Raw genomic sequence first — 6,000 nt, 5'->3', positions numbered from 1 at the left:
GCATCGAAATGTTGTGAAAATTCAAAATATGAAAGCTGTTTACACAGTTTTAATGAGCACCCATTACCTTCCAGGTTTGTGATTTTGGGGGAAGAACGCGGGATTCAATTCAATCGAGTACCGAAGATACTGCCCTCTCTGCCATGAAATTAGCAGTTGCTGCGGACATTTTCGAATGTATAATTGAAGAATCCTAGTAATTGAGCACATATCTTGAAGATAATGATTTACCGAACATTCTCGTCCTGAGAATTACCCGTAAAATAGCTTCTCTTTTTTTATTTCACTGGATAAACAAACCGCCTTCAGAGTATCGCCATCATTGGGTCCTCATATACTCTTAGTACCAGTTATCACCATAGTGAATATAACACGATTTACAATTCAAAATGGTGTTTTTAAGCTCACCAGCTAAATTTGTTCATTTGTCCCCACTAGGCACCTACCATTCATCGGCTGAAATAGTTTTACCTTACTAAAACATTAATTGAATGATGAAATAGATAAATTTTAATGAAAAATGAAAATGGAATTTTCATCTCTAGGGGCAAAAAGGAGCAAAAAAAACTATTGCACGTTTGAAAGTATGGATGTTTAGCTGCTTCATAGTGAGTGACTCATTTTCCCGAAACGCTTTACATAAAACGGACGCCTTTTTGAAAATTTACCAAAATTTTTAAGAAAGATTGTAAAAACATGTTTTGCTACAAATAACAACTTAATATGTTAAACATTATGTAATTGCAGTTAAATCAATGCCTTAAGACTACGATTTCTAATGAAGCCTATTGAGTTCAAATCGGTTATGATTTTATTGAGATACAGCAATTTGAAGCTTTCTCTTTGAACCACACTTGATGGATTTAAAGCAGACCAATTTTGCTGATTTTTCCACACTTATGATGCTGCCAAAATTCGAAAACCAAACCGATCAATCTCAAATTTTGAGAAATTGTAACTCAATAGTATAAAAGTCTATTAAAATTTTAACTAGTGATTTTGAGAACATGACTTTTAGAAGTTTTCACCGGTCATGCGCCACTGTGCGTCCTTGCAATTTAAATATTTTTGCTGCGTTAATGTGCAAAGTGACATATTAAAAATCTCCTCACAACCTACTCAGAGCACCAACTACTATCAACCAATGTTTGTTTATAACGATCCATCGGTAATCCCGCCAAGCATGCCCAAAAACTTTAACTGCAAGCAAAAATCAACCATCCCCATCCTCGCCACCGACGACTTTTAACAATTCTCACGTTGTTCGTTCTGCGTTCTCCGAATCCCCACTTGCATCCTTCCCACACTCTCTCACGTTCATCACACGCCGACCCATGCAACCACCCACCCACCTTTTCTCGAATGCTATTTTCCTTTCACAGAATCCACACACTATTGTTGTCGTCGCCCCTCTCGTTTCGGTACCCAACCTTTTCCTTTTTCCCTTCTCTTTGCTGCAGATCGTAGCTATAGATGCTGCTACTGCTGCGTCGTGTTTTATGCTGCCACTCATGCTCGTGCTCATATTTCGATGTTTCAATCGCGCCGCACATTTATCCTCACCCACTTGTTTCCCCTGCTAGCTGAGAAGTGGAATGGAAAAAGGACTTCCATCCCACCACCCACCACAAGTTCGTCTCTGGTGGTGCGGTACTCTTGTTCCGTTCTAGTAGTGGTAGAGCAGAGGATGTTCTCTCTTTCTCACTCGCCCGCCAACAAGAGTCTGAGGGAAAATGCTGGCGCTGGCTTTGTTCGGGCGGAAGCTTCTCTCCCATCAACCCAAGCGGCTCGAACCCGGAGTGAGTACCTTCTCACTGCAAACACGCGCCCCTGCCAGCTGGCCCAACCGGGGTCGGGGAAGTTTGAATATGGTGATGATAAAAAAATATATTTGAGGATGTATGAAATAGTTGAGATTTTGCCTTCGGTTTGTCTGCATTTTTTTGTGTGTTTGGCGAGCGAGCGTGAACAAAAAAATCCTCACGTACAAGTTGTCTCACCACAGCACACGGAAGTCACATTGTCACAAGTTACGGGTTTTTCGGTGCCGACGTTGGATATCAACCCATAGTCCGCTGGTGACGTTGTTCGGTTCGGTTTTGGTAGACGTCCGGTTCCGCGTGTTTCCGTTACTCGTTTGGGTGCCTCGCTCGCTCAGTGTCTAGTGTAAGTGCTCATTTTGGCAACACAGCCCTGGTCCCCATCGTCGTCGTCGTGCTGAAAGGGGCCTCGCGAGTGATAATTAAATTACCTCACGGCACGCTTTTCAAAAGCTGGTGTGTGTCTTGACCTACATTGCCGTCTCTCCGGACCCAAGGAAGCCAACGAGCCCCCCAACACAGTCAAGCTTAGAGACAAAACGGCCCCCTCTTCTGGCGCTTGTTTGATTGCTTGGTTGGTCGTTGTCGTCGTAGAGGATACTAATTACACGACCACAATCAACAGCAGTTACTCTTCCCCCCTGTCATCCAATCTCTGGTAGGCGAGGTGGTCCCTGACGGCGAGTTCAATTCGCACTGCTCGCGTATCGGCCGGAAGAGGCAGGAGTGCTTCAACCGGGAATGGTTGCGACAATGGTCGGCCGGGCGATGATGTGATGGTAATGATTGTAATTATAGACACCGTTCTATCACCTGTTTTACCTTCCGCCGACCTAAAGTGTGTGTGTGTGTTTGATTGATCAGTTTTAAATGCTTCGTCAGATTGCTCGACAAGCCGCTAGTGACAAATTTAAAGTGGTTTGTGTTGATTGGTTCAGTACGATGAGTTTCCCGTTTCTCAACATTTTAAACAAAGGATTATTAGATATCTACTGTGCTACATTAAACGAGGATTGGACGCTACTTAAACTTGTAAGCAGTTTGTTTTCCGTAATCAAAACAGTAGGTTTTCCTCAATGACAAAGAATAACCAAATAATTGGTTTTAGCCTAAGGAAAATAATTTTCCTAAAAAACTTATGTCTTGTTAAGAAAAAAGGCGCAGTCATGAAAATTTTCCAGGTCAGGTAAAGAATTAGTTATAGTTGAAACCCCTAATGTTACGACTTTCGATTATTCTTCGAGAGAAAACTTGGATAAGTGGAAGAAATTAGATCAGTATTTACAGTGATCCAAAAGTTAGCGTTTCAATGCTAGTGAAGAATCCCTTAGTAGCTGAAATACACTCTCGACGCTTTTCCGCAATGATATCTCATACGGATATACGTTTTGTGGACTCTAACAACAAGTTCAATGTCTCTACTTCATAGTACTCCTATGAAACATACAGAATCATTCGATTTTCCAGCTAAATATGCGTTTGGAAAGCTGTTGTCCGAATGCCTATTATGGACATTCCCGGGGTCCAAGATAGGAAAGTTTACAAATTTGACATTTCCTATTATGGCACCTCCAATCGATGTAATCCGGTTCGCTGCCGACGTGGACACACATGGAAATGCTAATTATGCACCCTCTTGTGTGGTTTCATTTACAAAACCGTTCAAATAATAGTATTTATGTTCCTCAGACTATATATTGAAGGGGCAAAATGAGTAAACCAGTAGAAATTATAAATTATTTTAAAGATACATACATAATAATGGCTCCTCATACGTCATAGTTTCAATAGATATCCGTACACACAAAATACAAAATTAAAGCAATTCCTGAAACGTTTTTAAAGATTTATGCTGCACGTGGCTTAGAAGTTTGCTGTAATAAGTTAATTAAAGATAATCAACATAAACTCACTACACGTTTTTCAATGTAGTTTCATGAGGTTAATACTATCCTGAAAAAACTTGCACAGAACTCTAGGCAGGAGTCTAGCAGGATATAGGGTTGTGTGACAAAACGTCGAGAGACAAAATGTCAAAATTTCAAAAGGAGAGAATTGGAAGGAAAAGATTTTTGGGAAGAATTATTCTTTTCCGAAAGAATAAATAATTCACTCTGTGCAAAACGAACACAATGTAAAAAATAGATCTGGAAAACAATCCTTAATCTAATACTAATTTTTAACATCATGAGCAAGATTTATTGAAAAACCTGGTTGGCATACTGGCAGGGGAGGGTTACGATCACGCCCCCCGGGGATTTCAAACGGCCTATTTTTGATGGATTCTATATGTCAAAATATGGAAAAATTCAAAGCCTTTCGGATGATGGGCCAGTGGTGTATCTAGGAGGGGCTCTTAAAGGTGCAATTTTTTTATATATCGCATATAATTGTAAAATTTTCTTATTCAACTAAAACTATAAGATACAGTGGGGGAAGTGCATCAGTGGGGTAAGTGGATCATTTGTCCATATTAAGCATAAATACTTGAAAATGCGTAATGTTTTCGCACCATTGATTCGTTTTAGGTTATATTCTTACGTCCACACTGATACTATTGCAAAACTGGTACTACACATACACTAACACAAGCAAACTTGTTAGCTGTGAAAATCAATTAATTTCAAAATTGTTTTCTATCAATCAAAAATCCATTGTATCTCAGTCTAAAATCGATTCATTTATTTAGTTAACATCTACACAGATAACACTGAATCAACAATTTCACGCCACAATACTCGGTTCGTGGCCGCATCTCTCCATCCTTGGTTCTGCCCCACGCTCGCCAAATCGATACGCGCTTGATCCGCCCACCTAGCTCGCTGCGCTCCACGCCTTCTTGTACCAACCGGATCCGAAGCGAACACCATCTTTGCAGGGTTGCTGTCCGGCATTCTTGCAACATGCCCTGCCCATCGTATCCTTCCAGCTTTGGCCACCTTCTGGATACTGGGTTCGCCGTAGAGTTGGGCGAGCTCGTGGTTCATCCTTCGCCGCCACACACCGTTCTCCTGCACACCGCCGAAGATCGTCCTAAGCACCCGACGTTCGAAGACACCAAGTGCTTGCAGGTCCTCCTCGAGCATCGTCCACGTTTCATGCCCGTAGAGAATTACCAGCCTTATGAGCGTTTTGTACATGGTACATTTGGTGCGGACGTGAATCTTTTTTGACTTCCACTAATGATGCGCCTCCGTATTTCGCGGCTAACGTTATTGTCAGCCGTCAGCAAGGATCCAAGGTAGACAAACTCGTCGACCACCTAGAAAGTATCCCCGTCTATCGTAACACTGCTACCTGGGCGAGCCCTGTCGCGCTCGGTCCCAGCTAGCATGTACTTTGTCTTGGCCGCATTCACCACCAGTCCAACTTTTGCTGCCTCGCGTTTCAGGCGGGTGTACAGGTCTGCCACCTTTTCAAATGTTCGACCGACGATGTCCATATCATCCGCGAAGCAAACAAATTGACTGTTTCTCGTAAAAATCGTACCCCGGCTGTTAAGCCCGGCTCTCCGCATAACACCTTCTAGCGCAATATTGAACAACAGGCACGAAAATCCATCACCTTGTCGTAGTCCCCGGTGGGATACAAACGAACTGGAGTGTTCGCCTGAAACCTTCACCCAATTTTGCACACCCTCCATAGTCGCTCTTATCAGTCTCGTGAGCTTCCCGGGAAAACTGTTCTCGTCCATGATTTTCCATAGCTCTACGCGGTCGATACTGTCGTATGCCGCCTTGAAATCGATGAAAAGATGATGCGTTGGGACCTGGTATTCACGACATTTTTGGAGGATTTGCCGTACAGTAAAGATCTGGTCCGTTGTCGATCGGCCGTCAACGAAGCCGGCTTGATAACTTCCCACGAACTCGTTTACTACAGGTGATAGACGACGGAAGATGATCTGGGATAATACTTTGTAGGCCGCACTTAGAATGGTGATCGCTCGAAAGTTCTCACAATCTAACTTGTCGCCTTTCTTGTAGATGGGGCATATTACCCCTTCCTTCCACTCCTCCGGTAGCTGTTCTGTTTCCCAGATTGTGCCTATCGGCTGGTGCAGACAAATGGCCAGCCTCTCCGGATCCATCTTTATGAGTTCAGCTCCGATACCATCCTTACCAGCAGCTTTATTGTTCTTGAGCTGGTGAATAGCATCCTTAACCTCCCTCAACGTGGG

The 6,000-nt window shown here is 42.8% G+C and overlaps 1 protein-coding gene across 2 annotated transcripts in view; it reads left to right on the top strand.

Moving 5' to 3' along the window:
* Window positions 1-1,922: 1,922 nt before the first annotated feature.
* Window positions 1,923-6,000, top strand: part of LOC5570966 (LIM/homeobox protein Lhx9) — a 135,022-nt gene continuing 130,944 nt past the window's right edge. The window contains exon 1 of one of the 2 annotated variants that reach the window (XM_021845796.1): window positions 1,923-2,599. The gene's annotated coding sequence lies outside the window, so the exon portion shown is untranslated. The other variant, XM_021845797.1, reaches the window with a different exon arrangement.

Source organism: Aedes aegypti, chromosome 2 (genome assembly GCF_002204515.2).
Source record: "Aedes aegypti strain LVP_AGWG chromosome 2, AaegL5.0 Primary Assembly, whole genome shotgun sequence".
Lineage (NCBI taxonomy): Eukaryota > Metazoa > Arthropoda > Insecta > Diptera > Culicidae > Aedes > Aedes aegypti.
The sequence above is the reverse complement of the archived record's forward strand: the minus strand, read 5'-3'. Positions and strand labels throughout refer to the sequence as shown.